This window comes from Muntiacus reevesi, chromosome X (assembly GCF_963930625.1).
Source record: "Muntiacus reevesi chromosome X, mMunRee1.1, whole genome shotgun sequence".
In the NCBI taxonomy this organism is placed as follows: Eukaryota; Metazoa; Chordata; class Mammalia; order Artiodactyla; family Cervidae; genus Muntiacus; species Muntiacus reevesi.
This window is the reverse complement of record NC_089271.1, coordinates 122,227,181-122,243,059: the sequence shown is the minus strand read 5'-3', so window position 1 is coordinate 122,243,059 and position 15,879 is coordinate 122,227,181. Positions and strand designations below refer to the sequence as shown.

The window sequence follows — 15,879 nt, the reverse complement described above, 5'->3', positions numbered from 1 at the left end:
GCTGAATTTACAAAAACTTACCCATTACACTGCTCAGAATTATTTTGCCATGTTTGAATTGGATGAATACTTCCCAAATGGGTCATGTCAGATAGCCTTACAGACTTATTTCTCTCCTAACCATCCATTGCTCTTTCCTTTGTTTCATGAAGGTAATCACATCTGGACCTCTATGAACAGAGTTCAGACTTTCTACCCCTCCTGAGTAAAGGTTATGACCCATCCCTAAAGGTCATTAACCCTGAAACCAAGCCTAGATTTTTATGTGTGCAACAATCATTATTTATTCCTCATCCCCAGGTGCCTTCTTTGGGACTGACAGAACCTTACTAATAGTCAGTGTCAGGAAAATGGAAAATGATGCCAGATGAAAATCTAAACAAAGGAAAAAAAAAAAACAATGAAAATGTAACTATCTGGGTAGACATATGGAATATTTTTTATTTTAAAAAATCTCTAAGTTAGGTTAAAAAATCTCTTTAAAATATAGTACCTTATTTTAATAGTCCATTATAAGTTTATATCATGTGTGAAAGTAAAATGTATGACAATGAAAGCACAAAGGTTGGGATGGGAGAAGTCAAAATAAACTATTATAAAGTTCTCATACTATACATGAAGTGGTATAACTTGAAGGTAGACTCTGATTAAAGACATGTACTCTAAACCCTGAAGCAACCACAAAAATAAAACAGAAATATAGCTAATAAGCTAACAAAGGAAATGAATATAATTGTAAAAATATTCAATTCATCCAAAACAATGCAGACAAAGAGGAAATGGGAACAGAGGACAGATAGGACAAATGGAAAATAAATAGCAAGATGACAGATTTGAAGCTAACCACATCAATATCCACATTATGTGTAAATGGTGTAAATACCTGAATTAGAAGGGAAAGATTGTCAGATTGAACACAAAAGCAAGATCCAACTATATGCCGCCTATCAGAAACACATTTCATATCTAAATAAGTTAGAAGTAAAAGGATACAAATATGTGTATATGTGTGTTAGTCATTCAGTCATGTCTGACTCTGTGACTCCATGGACTGTAGCCCGCCAGGCTCCTTTGTTCATGGGATTCTCTAGGCAGGAATATTGAAGTGGGTTGCCATTCCCTTCTCCAGGGGAACTTCCTGACCCAGGGATCGAACTTGGGTTTCCCACATGGCAGGTGGATTCTTTACCATCTGCACCACCAGGGAAGCCCATGGATGGAAATATATAATGTTAAGTAGGTTAGATGTGTTAAGTGCATTTGACTTGGCATTGTCAATTTAGAGTGGGTTTATTGGGATATAACCCTATCATAAGCTGAGGATGATCTGTATGTGAAACAGACTGAAAGAAATGCAGAGACAGAGACAAATCCACAATTGTAGCTGAAGATTCCAACACCTCTCTCGTGCAACAACTGATAGAGCAAGTAGGTAGATAAACTAGTAGGTAGATAGAGCTAGTAGGTAGATAAACCTCCTGATAAAGAACACAGGCCTAAGGATGCTGACACAAGAAGTGTGCAATGTGAAGTCTGAGGGTCAGGCCACTGTCATCCAGTGGCTGGAGCAGACCATCGAGGATCTGAAGACCGGGATAGCTAAGCTGGAGAAGCAATACCCCGTCCTAGAGGCAGGTCTGGAAGCCCTGAGGCTGGACAAAAATGACATCAGATATGAAAGGATTGTACAGGCTAAGTCCATCCAGATGTCCCCGATGGAAGAGGGTGGTGTGCTGGCACTTCCTCCTGGGGGGGTCCCATTGGTGGGACCTTGACTGTGCATGGAGAATCAGCAGGGCTACCCTTGCCTTCAGGACCTCAGACCAAGTTCTGCTCAGAAATCTCTTTGGTCATGTCTCCAAGGAGAATATCAGTTCAGCTTGATGCACAGTCATCCCTCCAGCCTGCATCCCTCCCCTGGTCTGACAGTCATGGACAGGCCAGGTCCCAGCCTTCCCAGCCTCCTCTTGATACTGGGTTTGAAACCAGCCACGAGCACTCTGCAAGTAGGTAGAAAATCGACATATATTTTAACACCGCCAACCAATTTCAACAAGTTGCTTTTATAGAGCACTCCACTCAACAGGCAAATACAAATTCTTTTCATATGCATGTGGAACAGTTACCAAGACAAACCACATTATGGACCTTAAAACAAGTCTCTGATAGGCTGGCAGTGTCCGTGTTTGCTGTGCGTTAGGACACTTTGACCTCTGCACTGAGTGGATTCTTTACCAGCTGAGCCACAAGAAAAGCCCAAGAATACTGGACAAGATCAACTTTACACCTGGGCTGCAGTTAGTCAACCCACACACTCACTGGATTATATCCAAGGGCAGTTTCCCAGGAGAGTCCCAACTGCTTAGCCACCATCTAGACCTCCTGATAAAGAACACAGGCCTAGGATGCTGACACAAGAAGTGTGCAGTGTGAAGTCTGAGGGTCAGGCCACTGTCATCCAGTGGCTGGAGCAGACCATCGAGGATCTGAAGACCGGGATAGCTAAGCTGGAGAAGCAACACCCCGTCCTAGAGGCGGGTCTGGAAGCCCTCAGGCTGGACAAAAATGACGTCGGATATGAATGGATTGTACAGGCTAAGTCCATCCAGACGTCCCCGATGGAAGAGGGTGGTGTGCTGGCACCTCCTCCTGGGGGGACCCTGCCGGTGGGCCCCCCACCCCTGACTGCACATGGAGAAATCAGTGGGGCTGCCCTTGCCTTCAGGACCTCAGACCAAGTTCTGCTCAGAAATCTCTTTGGTCATGTCTCCAAGGCGAATATCAATTCAGCTTGATGCACAGCCATCCCTCCAGCCTCCACCACCTGCATCCTTCCCCTGGTCTGACAGTCATGGACAGGCCAGGTCCCAGCCTTCCCATCCTCCTCTTCATACTGGATTTGAAGCCAGCCATGAGCACTCTGCTTTCCCCTCCTCTAGAAACGGCTGTGACATCCCCACTGCACCACCTCTGCCTCCAGAGACCTCCCCTCTTATGTCTGACCTGGGTGCCGAGGCTTCCCCAGCACCCCTGACCACCGGTGCACCTGGGCCTGCACTGCCCAGCCCAGCAGGCCTCTCACCTCCTCCTTCTCTAGGTCCAGAGATCCTGCCACCCCCCTTCTCCACCTTTGCCCGGAGTGGGAATTCTTCCTGCCCCCCCTCTTCCCACCATGGGAATTACTTCCTCCCCCACCTCTTCCTAGGGTAGGAATTCCTCCCATCCCCCCTCTTCCCAGAGTAGGAATTCCTCCCACCACCCCCCCCAGGGTGGGAATTCCTCCCGCCCCCTCCTCTTCCAGGGGTGGGAATACTCCCCACCCCCCTCTTCCCGGGATCAGAATTCATCCCGTCCCCCCTCTTCCCAGGTTGGGAATTCCTCCTGCCCCTCCTCTTCCAGGGGTGGGAATACCCTCTACCCCTGTCTTCCCAGAGTGGTAATTCCTCCTCCCCCACCTCTTCCCAGTGAAGGAATACCTCCTGCCCCACCTTCTCCTCCTCCTCCAGGTGTGGGGATTCCACCTCCTCTAACCCCTCCCCCACCACCAGCTCCTGGATCAGGCCTTCCTCTCCTAGGACAAGTTGTAACTAGCACTTTACCGACACCTCAGGTGTGTGACTTTCTTCCTCCTCCGTTGCCTCGTGGCTTGTTTGGATTTGGGATGAACCAGGAAAAAGAGAGTAGGAAGCAGCCAGTAGAGCCCTGTCGGCTGATGAAGCCTCTATTTTGGACAAGAATTCAGCTGCACAGTAGAAGAGACTCCAGCGCTTCACTTATTTGGGAAAAAATTGAAGAGCTATCCATAAATTTTCATGAATTTGAGGAATTGTTTTCTAAATCTACTGTCAAGGAAAGGAAGAAACCCATTTCTGACACCATCACAAAGACCAAGGCTAAGCAAAAAGCAAAAACAAGCATGAAAACCTGACCAATGAAAAGGAGAACAAAAATGAGTCACTGCAGCTGCTTCCACAGAATTCAGCTGGCCTGAGGGCAGGAAGGAAAGTCAACATTTTGATCACGTTTCTTCTTGGCTTCTTGCATAATCTCTATGTTTTCCAATTTACTGATTGCTGAATTCTACACTGTATTCATATAAAAATGCAAAAGCAGTAGGTCAGTGGAGAATGTGACACCTTTTGTTTTTGTAAAAGTTTATGGTATTTTACCAACAGACCAAAACAGCATGTGTAAGGGGCAGTATCTGCATTAATTCTGAACATGCTAAACAGTAACCTCCAACTTACTGTTGTGAGAATACTCCCTGTTACAGCGAAACACTCTTTCTCCTGACGACCAGTACTCCACGTTACTACATTTAGATTTACGGTTAACGTGATATTTCTAGTGACTTGTTTGTATCAGTTTCACATCTACATATAAATTTTCTATTTTAAAATTGAGGTACCATTTATATATGTCATAGATAAGGCTTTCCCAGCTCTTGGGTTGGTCTCTGTAACTATATATTTGTGAAAGAAGATTATCATTTATTTTTTTAACTCATCACACACTGAATAGAAAAAAAAAATATAGCAAAAGGAAAACCCTTTCTATACATCATTTAATATAGGCAGGAATCATAATTTTAAGTTAAATGAGGGCCTTTATCAACCATGTCCTTTAGGACCTACATAAAGCCAGTCTGCAGCAAAGGTCAATTAAACCAAAGTTGTGCCTCTCTAACTTTTACCATTGCCCTTCTCAAAGAAAATGACACAGTGCTTTTAAATAATCCTCATAAAATTGCCAAACATGACTAACTGTTGGCAAAAAAAAAAGAGGAACTTTTAGATGGATTGATATCTACCTAGGACTTGTTCATTAAACCCACCTGCCTGAATATTGTGACTTGATTGGGGTTTTCTCCAAGTCACTCGTGAAGCACTGTGATGGCTGTGTCTAACATTAATAGATTTTTTAAAATGATATGTGTTGGGGTATGGTTATAAATAAAGGGGAGAATCTGTTGCTATTGCAAACCAATTATGGAGGCAACTTAAAATGAAAATCTGAATTGTAACTATGTTTCTATTTATGTAAAATACTGTCCTTACCTTTCAGTCTGTAGTTGATGTGCACAGACACACTAGTGGCTCTCAGACTGTTGTTCTGCCATCTTCCTGTCTCCTTTAGTCCCTCCATGTGTATATGAACTTCAATGACATAATGGGGCATTTAATGAGACTGCTATGTGCAATACTGTATTTAGTGTTTCTATTTTAGTTTTTCTAGGGTGTTAATTTATATGAAAATAAAATACATAATAAAAGAAAAAAACAAGTCTTTGATAAATTTCAAAGGTTTCAAATCATAAAAACTGCATTCCTGTCTACAATGGCATTGCTATAAATAGGTAACAGAAATATTCCTGGAAATTCTCTAATATCTAGGAAATAAATACACTTTGTTTGACTATTTGAAATCCATGGGTCAAGGAAGAAATCAAAAGCGAAATTAAAAAAAAATTTAACCAAATGAAAATACAACCTATCCAAGTTTGGAGTTACCAACAAAGCAGTACCCAGAGAGAAATTTATAGCATTAAAGTCCCTAAGTTAGAAATTTCTCAAATTGATGTCCTCAGCTTCTACCTTAAAGATCTAGGGAATTCCCTGGTGGTCCAGTGGTTAGGACTTGGTGCTTTCACTGCCAGGCGCACAGTTCTATCCTTGGTTTGGGAATTAAGGTCCCACAATCTGTGCAGTGCAGCCAAAAAAAATGAAAATCAGGGGAAGGAAAGTGTGGATTAATTACAAAGGGGCATGAAGAAACTTTTGAAAATATTAGATATACTCATCATCCTGATTGTGGTGACAGTTTCAAAGATATATCCATATTTCAAAACTTGACTAGTATGCTTCAAATGTGCAATGATATTGTTTAGGTCAAATTACATTTCAACAGATCTGTTGTTAAAATGCATTACAGGGCCAAGATGGTGGAAAAGGAAGATCTGAATTTATCCCCTCCCACAAGCACACCAAAATTACAATTATTTACAGAGCAACTATCAATGAGAAAGCTCGGAATACTAACAGAAAACTTTGCACAACTGAAGATATAAAGAAACCACAACAAGGCAGGCAGGAGGGGTAGAAACATGGTATCATCAAGACCCAACAACCAGGGAGGTGACCCACAAATGGGAGGATAGTCACAATTACAGAGGTTCTCCCCAAGAGTGAGGAGTCTGAGTCCCTTATCAGGCTCTCCAAACCAAGGGGGTCTAGCACTGGCAATACAAGCCCCCAGGAACATCTGGCTTTGAAGATCAGTGGTGACTGTATACGGGAGAGTCAGGAGGCTTTAGGAAATAGAGATTCTGCTCCAAAACTAATATACAAAATCTCAGAGACCCAGGACAGAAACAGTAATTCAAAAGGAGCCTGGGTCAGACCACCTGCTGATCTTGGAGAGCCTCACAGAGAGGCAGAAGACAACTGAGACATGTCCCTGGGGACACAGATCCTGGTAGCAGCCATTTGGGGGACCTACTCTACCACAAGGATACTGATCCTAGTAAGCACCAATTCAGAGTCCCCTCTCCAACATATGAGCACAGGAAGATTACCCATCCACCAGCCAGGTGGCACCAGTTCAGGGACAACCCAGGAAAAGCAGCAAGCATTCCAGGACCCATCTCCATCCACCAGTGGGCCAATGTCCTGCACGCGAGGCAGGGCCTGGAAGCCAACTGGTCCAGAGTACAGCCCCACCTACCAGTGCACCCAGACTAGTAGATTCATTCACAAGAGAGGGGCCCATGAAGCCAACATAGGCTGCATCCCTAGAGCATACACATCTGGTGACCAGAAGCTGTACCTCCTAGAAGGTCTCCTATAGAAGGCCACTTCTCCAAGATCACAAAACATAATGTGTAAGAATATATTCTCAGAGAAGTAGATATAATTAGGAAACAGACAAATATGCTCCAAATGAAGGAAAAAGATAAAACCACAGAAGAACTGAAGATAAGCAGATAAACTGAAGATAAACAGAAGATAAGCAATATACTCAATAAAGAGTTCAAGGTTATGATAATAAAGTTGCTCAGTGAACTTAGGAGAAGAACAAAAACAGTAAGAAGTTTAAGAGACAATTAGAAAATATAATGCAAAAGTAGGAAGTCAAGAAACACCTGAAGTAACAGGCAAATTTGGCCTTGGAGTATGGAATGAAGCAGGGCAAAGGTTCATATAGTTTTCCCAAAAGAACACATTGATCATAGCAAACACCCTCTTCCAACAAAACAAGAGAAGACTCTGCACATGGACATCATCAGATGGTCAACACCAAAATCAGACTGATTATATTCTTTGCAGCCAAAGATGGAGAAGCTCTATACAGTCAGCAAAAACAAGACTGGGAGCTGACTGTGGCTCAGATCATGAACTCCTTATTGCCAATTCAGACTTAAATTGAAGAAAGTAAGGAAAACCACTAGACCATTCGTATGACCTAAATCAAATCCCTTATGATTATACAGAGGAAGTGGGAAATAGATTTAAGGGACTAGATCTTAGAGACACAGTGCCTGATGAGCTAAGGACAGAGGTTCATGACATTGTACAGGAGACAGGGATCAAGACCATCTCCATGAAAAAGAAATCAAAAAAGCAAAATGGCTCTCTGGGGAGGCCATACAAATAGCTGTGAAAAGAAGAGAAGCAAAAAACAAAGGAGAAAAGGAAAGATATACCCATTTGAATTCAAAGTTCCAAAGAATAGCAAGGAGAGATAAGAAAGACTTCCTCAGTGATCAGTGCAAAGAAATAGAGGAAAACAATAGAATGGGAAAGACTAGAGATCTCTTCAAGAAAATTAGATACACCAAGGGAACATTTCATGCAAAGATGGGTTCGATAAAGGACAGAAATGGTACGGACCTAAGAGAAGCAGAAGATACTGAGAAGAGGTAGCAAGAATACACAGAAGAACTGCACCAAAAAAGATCTTCACGACCCAGATGATCATGATGGTGTGATCACTCACCTAGAGCCAGACATCCTGGAATGTGAAGTCAAGAGGGCCTTAGGAAGTATCACTATGAGCAAAGCTAGTAGAGGTGATGGAATTCCAGCTGAGCTATTCCAAATCCTAAAAGATGATGCTGTGAAAGTGCTGCACTCAATATGTCAGCAAATTTGGAAAACTCAGCAGTGGCCACAGGACTGGAAACAGACAGTTTTCATTCCAATTCCAAAGAAAGGCAATGCCAAAGAATGCTCAAACTTCTGCACAATTGCACTCCTCTCACATGCTAATAAAGTAATGCTCAAAATTCTCCAAGCCAGGCTTCAACAATACATGAACTGTGAACTTCCAGATGTTCAAGCTGGATTTAAAAAAGGTAGAGGAACCAGAGATCAAATTGCCAACATCTGCTGGATCATGGAAAAAGCAGCAGAGTTCCAGAAAAACATCTATTTCTGCTTTATTGACTATGCCAAAGCCTTTCACTGTGTGGACCACACCAAACTCTGGAAAATTCTGAAGGAGATGGGAATATCAGACCACCTAACCTGCCTCTTGAGAAATCTGTATGCAGGTCAAGAAGCAACAGTTAGAACTGGACATGGAACAAGGGACTCGTTCCAAATAGGGAAAGGAGTACATCAAGGCTATATATTGTCACCCTGCTTATTTAACTTATATGCAGAGTACATCATGAGAAATGCTGGGCTGGATGAAGTACAAGCTGGAATCAAGATTGCCGGGAGATATACCAATAACCTCAGATATGCAGATGACACCACCCTTATGGCAGAAAGTGAAGAACAACTAAAGAACCTCTTGATGAAAGTGAAAGAGGAGAGTGAAAAAGTTGGCTTAAAGCTCAACATTCAAAAAACTATGATCATGGCATCTGGTTCCATCACTTCATGGCAAACAGATGGGGAAAACAGTGGAAACAATGGCAGACTTCATTTTGAGGGGGCTCCAAAATCATTGCAGATGGTGACTGCAACCATGAAATTAAAAGACACTTGCTCCTTGAAAGGAAAGTTATGACCAACCTAGACATCATATTAAAAAGCAGAGACATTACTTTGCTAACAAAGGTCCGTCTAGTCAAGGATATGGTTTTTCTAGTAGTCATGTATGGATGTGAGATTTGAACTATAAAGAAAGTTGGGTGCTTTAGAATTAATGCTTTTGAACTGTGGTGTTAGAGAAGACTCTTGAGAGTCCCCTGGACTGCAAGGAGATACAACCAGTCCATCTTAAAGGAGATCAGTCCTGGGTGTTCATTGGAAGGACAGATGCTGAAACTGAAACTCCAATACTTTGACTACCTGATGTGAAGAACTGACTCACTGGAAAAGACCCTGATGCTGGGAAAGATTGAAGGCAGGAGAAGGGGATGACAGAGGATGAGATGGTTGGATGGCATCACCGACTTGAAGGACATGAGTTTGAGTAAACTCCAGGAGTCAGTGATAGACAGGGAGGCCTGGTGTGCTGCAGTCCATGGGTTCACAAAGATTTGGACACAAGTGAGTGACTGAACTGAAAAAATATGAAGAACCACCAAACAGTGTGAAGAATACTGAAATAAAAAATGCACTGGAAGAAAGCAACAGTAGATTGTACAGAGGGAATAACTACTCAGCAAACTAGAAGACAGAGTTGTGAAAATAACCCAAGCTGAACAGAAAAAAGAAATAAATAAAAGAATTTTTAAAAGTGAAGATAATGTTAGAAAGTTCAAGAACAACATCAAGCAAACTAACATTTGCAATATAGGGGTCCTAGAATAAAAGAGAGAGGGGGTCACACAGTTTAGTTAAAGACATAAAAGCTGAAAACTTCCCTCAGCTGGGAAAGAAAACAGATACCCAAATCCAGGAAGCACAAAGTCCCAAACAAGATGAACCCAAAGAGATCCACTCACTGTAATTAAAATGTCCAGAAAAAGAAATAAAAAATCTTAAAAGCAGTAAGGGAAAAGCAACTAGTCACAAACAAGGGAACTCTCATAAGACTATTAGCTGACTTTTCAGCAGAAATTCTGCATGACAGAAGGAAGTGGCACAACATACTTAAAGTGATGAAACAAAAAAACCTACAATGAAGAATAACCACAAAGGTTATCACTCAAATTTGAAAGAAAGATCAAAAGCTTTACTGATAAGCAAAAGCTAAAAGTTTAGCATCACAAAACCAGCTTTATTAGAAATGTCAAAGAGACTTCTCTAAGCAGAAAAGGCCACAATTAGAAATATAAAAATTATGAAAGGAAAAGATCTCATTGGTAGAAACAAATACACAGTAAAGTAGATCAAATAATAAAACTAGTAGGAAGGTTAAAAGACAAAACTATTGACATAATTTATATCCATAATAAGTAGTTAAAGAATACACAGAAAAACATAATATGATGTTAAAAGCATTAAACGTGTAGTGAGGGGACTAAAAATACAGGCTATCAAAATGTGTTCAACCAAAAGCGATCAACAAATCACATATATATATATTTTATATATATATATATATATATATAGTGAAAGTGTTAGTAACTCAGTCATGTCTCTTTGTGACCCCATAGACTGTAGCCCACCAGGCTCCTCTGTCCATGGAATTCTCCAGGTAAGAAGATTGGAGTGGGTGACCATTCCCTTCTCCAGGGGCTCTTCCTGACCCAAGGATTGAACCCGGGTCCCCCACAGTGCAGGCGACTCTTTACCAACTTAGCCACCAGGAAAGACCTATATATATATATAGTTTTATTTATAAACCCCATGGAAAACATGAACCAAAAATCTATAATAGATGCACTCATACAAAATATTTTAAAAAATCAAAACATAACACTAAAAATAGTCATCAAACCACAAAGGGAGAACCAAAACAAACTACAAAACGACCAGAAAACAATAAAGAAAATGTCAATAAAAGTATATATTTGTCAATAATTACTTTAATGTAAATGCACTAAACATTCCAAACAAAAGACTGAATGGCTGATTGGATTAAAAAAACACACACACACACACAAATATGCTGCCTACAAGAGATTCACTTCAAATTCAAAGACACACAGAGACTAAAAATGAGGGAATGGAAAAAGGTATTCCATGCAAATGAAACAAAAAGACATCTGAGGCAGCAATACCTATAAAACAAAGACTGTGACAAGAGATAAAGACATTATATAATGAATCAAGGATCAATCCAACAAGAAGATATAACCATTGCAAATATATATGGATTCATTATAAGCAGCTAAATATATAAAGTACACATTAACAAATGAAAAGGGAGAAATTGATAGTAATAGCAAGGAACTTTAACATCCAATAACATCAACAGACAGATCATCCAGACAGAAAATCTATAAGAAAACACTGGCCTTAAATGGTACTTTGGATCACATTGATACTTATGTGTATTTTTATAAATGTAAATCTGATCTAACGTGTCACACACACACACACACACACACATTCCATCCAAAAAACAAAATACACATTCTTTTTTCAAGTGCACATGGAACATTCTCCAGAGTAGATCACACTCTAGGTGACAAAACAATCTTAGTGAATTTAATAAGACTAAAATTTTATCAAGCATGTCTTCTGACAATACTATGAGACTAGAAATCAACTATGAGGGAAAACACTGTGAAAACACAAACATGTGGAGACTAAACAGTATGCTACTAAGCAACCAATGGGTCACTGAAGAAAGCAAAGAGGATATTTAAAGATACCTGGAGAGAAATGAAAACAAAAGCATGATCCAAAAATCTATGAGATGCAACAAAAGCAGTTCTAAGGAAGTTTATAGCAATACAAGCCTACCCAGGGAAACAAAAAATCTCAAATAAACAACCTAATCTTACACTGAAAAGAATTAGAAAAAGAACAAAGTCCAAATTTAGTAGAGGGAAAGAATAAAGATCAAAGCAGAAATAGAGTCCAAAACAAGTATGAAAGGAAGAGCTGGTTCTTTAAAAAGATGAAATCAATAAATCTTTAGGGGGACACATAGTAGCAGGACACAAAACTAATATACAGAAATCTGTTGCATTTCTGTATAATAATATACCAGAAAGAGAAATTAAGAAAAACTCATAACTGCATCAAAAGGATAAAATACCTAGGAATAAATCTAACCAAGGAGGTAAAACACCTGTACTTGGAAAACTGTAACACTGATAAAAGAAACTGAATATGACACCAACAAAATGAAAGATACACCATGCTCAATAAATTGAAGAATTAGTATTTTTATAATGAAATACTAATTGTAAGACAATCTACAGATTCAATGCAATCCCTAGCAAAAGACCAATGGTATTTTTCACAGAGCTAGAACAATCCTAAAATTTGTATGGAAATAAAACAGATCCTGAGTAGCCAAAACAAACTTGAGAAGGAAGAATGAAGCTGAAGATATCACAACCCCGGACTTCAAACAATACTACAAAGCTACAATAATCAATATAGTGATTGAGTGAGTGAAAGTTGCTCAGTCATGTCTGACTCTTTGCGACCCCATGGACTATACAGTCCATGGAATTCTCCAGGCCAGAGTACTGCAGTGGGTAGCTATTACCTTCTCCAGGGGATCTTCCCAACCCAGGTGTCGAACCCAGGTCTCCCTTATTGCAGGCAGATTCTTTACCAGCCAACCCACCAAGAAAGCCCAAATCAATATAGTATTGGCACAAAAACAGACACATATATCAGTGGAACTAAACAGAGAGTCCAGAAATTAACCCACACTTATATGGAAATTAATCAATGACAAAGGAGGCAAGAATATACAATAGGAAAAAGATAGCCTTTTCAGTAAATTGGGCTGGGAAACTGGACAGTTACATGCAAAAGAATTAAACTGGACTACTTTCTCATACTATAAACAAAAATAAACTCAAAATGGATTAAAGACTTACACGTAAGACCTGAAACCATAAAAATCTTTGAAAAACATAGGCAGTATGCCCTGTGACATCAAGCAGGCAGCTTACTATTGAACAGTTCAGTTCAGTTGCTCAGTCATGTCTGACTCTTTGCGACCCCATGAGCCTCAGCATGCCAGACCCCCCCTTTCCTTCACCAACTCCAAGAGTTTACCCAAACTGATGTCCTTGAGTCAGTGATGCCATCCAACCATCTCATCCTCTGTCGGCCCCTTTTCCTCCTGCCTTCAATCTTTCCCAGCATCAGGGTCTTTTCAAATGAGTCAGCTCTTCACATCAGGTGGTCAAAATATTGGAGATTCAGCTTCAACATCAGTCCTTCCAATGAACACCCAGGACTGATTTCTTTTAGAATGGACTGGTTGGATCTCCTTGCAGTCCAAGGGACTTTCAAGAGTCTTCTCCAATACCACAGTTCAAAAGCATCAATTTTTTGGCACTCAGCTTTCTTCACAGTCCAACTCTCACATCCATACATGACTACTGGATAAACCATAGCCTTGACTAGATGGAACTTTGTTGACAAAGTAATGTCTCTGCTTTTTAATATGCTATCTAGGTTGGTCATAACCCTCCTGCCAAGGAGTGTCTTTTAATTTCATGGCTGTAATCACCATCTGCAGTGATTTTGGAGCCGAAAAAAATAATGTCAGCCACTGTTTCCCCATCTATTTGCCATGAAGAGATGGGACCAAATGCCATGATATTAGTTTTCTGAATGTTGAGCTTTAAGCCAACTTTTTCACTCTCCTCTTTCACTTTCATCAAGAGGTTCTTTAGTTGTTCTTCACTTTCTGTCATAAGGGTGGTGTCATCTGCATATCTTAGGTTATTGATATTTCTCTCAGCAATCTTGATTTCCAGCTTGTGCTTCATCCAGCCCAGGATTTCTCATGATGTACTCTGCATATAAGTTAAATAAGCAGGGTGACAATATACAGCCTTGACATACTCCTTTTTCTTTTGGAACTAGTCTGTTGTTCCTTGTCCAGTTCTGTTTTTTCCTGACCTGCATGCAGGTTTCTTAAGAGGCAGGTCAGGTGGTCTGGCATTCCCATCTCCTTCAGAATTTTCCACAGTTTATTGTGATCCACACAGTCGAAGGCTTTGGCATAGTCAATAAAGCAGAAATAGATGTTTCTCTGGAACTTGCTTGCTTTTTCGATGATCCAGCGAATGTTGGCAATTTGATCTCTGGTTCCTCTGCCTTTTCTTAAACCAGCTTGAACATCTGCAAGTTCATGGTTCACATATTGCTGAAGCCTGACTTGGAGAATTTTAAGCATTACTTTACTAGCATGTAAGATGAGTGCAATTGTGCAGAAGTTTGAGCATTATTTGGGATTCCCTTTCTTAGGGATTGGAATGAAAACTGACCATTTCCAGTCCTGTGGCCACTGCTGAGTTTTCCAAATTTGCTGACATATTGAGTGCAGCACTTTCACAGCATCATCTTTTAGGATTTGAAATATGAGATAGCTCAACTGGAATTCCATCACCTCCACTACCTTTGCTCGTAGTGATACTTCCTAAGGCCCACTTAACTTCACATTCCAGGATGTCTGGCTCTAGGTGAGTGATCACACCATCGTGATTATCTGGGTTGTGAAGATCTTTTTTGTACATTTCTTCTGTGCATACTTGCCACCTCTTCTTAATATCTTCTGCTTCTGTTAGGTCCGTACCATTTCTGTTCTTTATTGAGCCCATCTTTGCATGAAATGTTTCCTTGGTATCTCTAATTTTCTTGAAGAGATCTCTAGTCTTTCCTATTCTATTGTACAGGAGAAGGTATTTGAATAGGAGAAGGTGTTTGCAAATGATCAACATGTCATAGGGTAATATCCAAAATAAACAAAGAAATCACACAATTCAACATCCAGAACAGAAACAACCTGATTTTAAAATGGGTAGAGAACGTGAATAGACATTTTTCCAAAAGACGACATACAGATGGCAAATGGACACATGAAAGGATGCTCAACACCACTAACCACCAGGAAAATGTAAATCAAAATCATGATGATATATCACCTCACCTGTCAGAATGGCTACTATCAAAAAGAAATAATAAGTGTTAAAAAAAAAAAAAAAAAGAAATAACAAGTGTTGGGGAAGATGTTGATAAAAGCAATCTCTCATGCACTGTTTCTGGGGATGTAAGTTGGTGCAGTCACTATGGAAAACGTTATGGAAGTTCCCCCAAAATTAAAAATAGAGCTATGGAATGATCCAGAAATTCCACTTCTGGTTATTTTTCCAGAGAAAACAAAAAGACTAACTTTAAATTATATATGCACCCTTTTAGAGTTCATTGAAACATTATTTACAATAGCCAAGATATGAAACAACCTACCTGTCCATCAATACATGAATGGATAAAGAAGATGTGGTATAACACACACATTTGATGAATTGCTCAGCTTTAAAAAAGAGTGAAATCTCACCATAAGCAAAAACATGGATGGGTCTAGAGGGTGTTATGATAAGTGAAATATGTCAGGCAGAGAAAAACAAATAACATACGATTTCACTCATGTGGCATCTAAATAATAAATGAACAAACATAAGAAAACAGAAACGAACTCAGAACAAACAGGTGGTTGCCAGTGCGGAGAGATGAAAAAAGAAACAGGTGAGGAAGTTTAAGAGGTAAAATTTCCAGTGGCAAAATACATGTTATGGAGATGAAATGTACAGCATGGAGAATACAGTAAATAATATTGTACTATCCTTGCATGGTGACAGATGGTAACGAAATTTATCATGATGATCATTTTGCAACATATAGAAATCAAATCACTATGTTGCGCACCTGAAACTAACAATGTAGTAGGTCAGTGATACTTCAAAAAAAATGCTACCCAGATATAGGAAACACCCTGTGTTCAGCTGGCACTGTATTTCTTTAAGTCCCTACCCAGTTCTTGAGCCTCTTCCCTGCTTAA

General features: G+C 40.1%; 1 pseudogene; it reads left to right on the top strand.

Annotated features, from left to right (window-relative positions):
* Positions 1 to 1,502: 1,502 nt before the first annotated feature.
* On the top strand, positions 1,503 to 3,210 carry LOC136154687 (formin-2-like; annotated as a pseudogene).
* Positions 3,211 to 15,879: the final 12,669 nt, after the last annotated feature.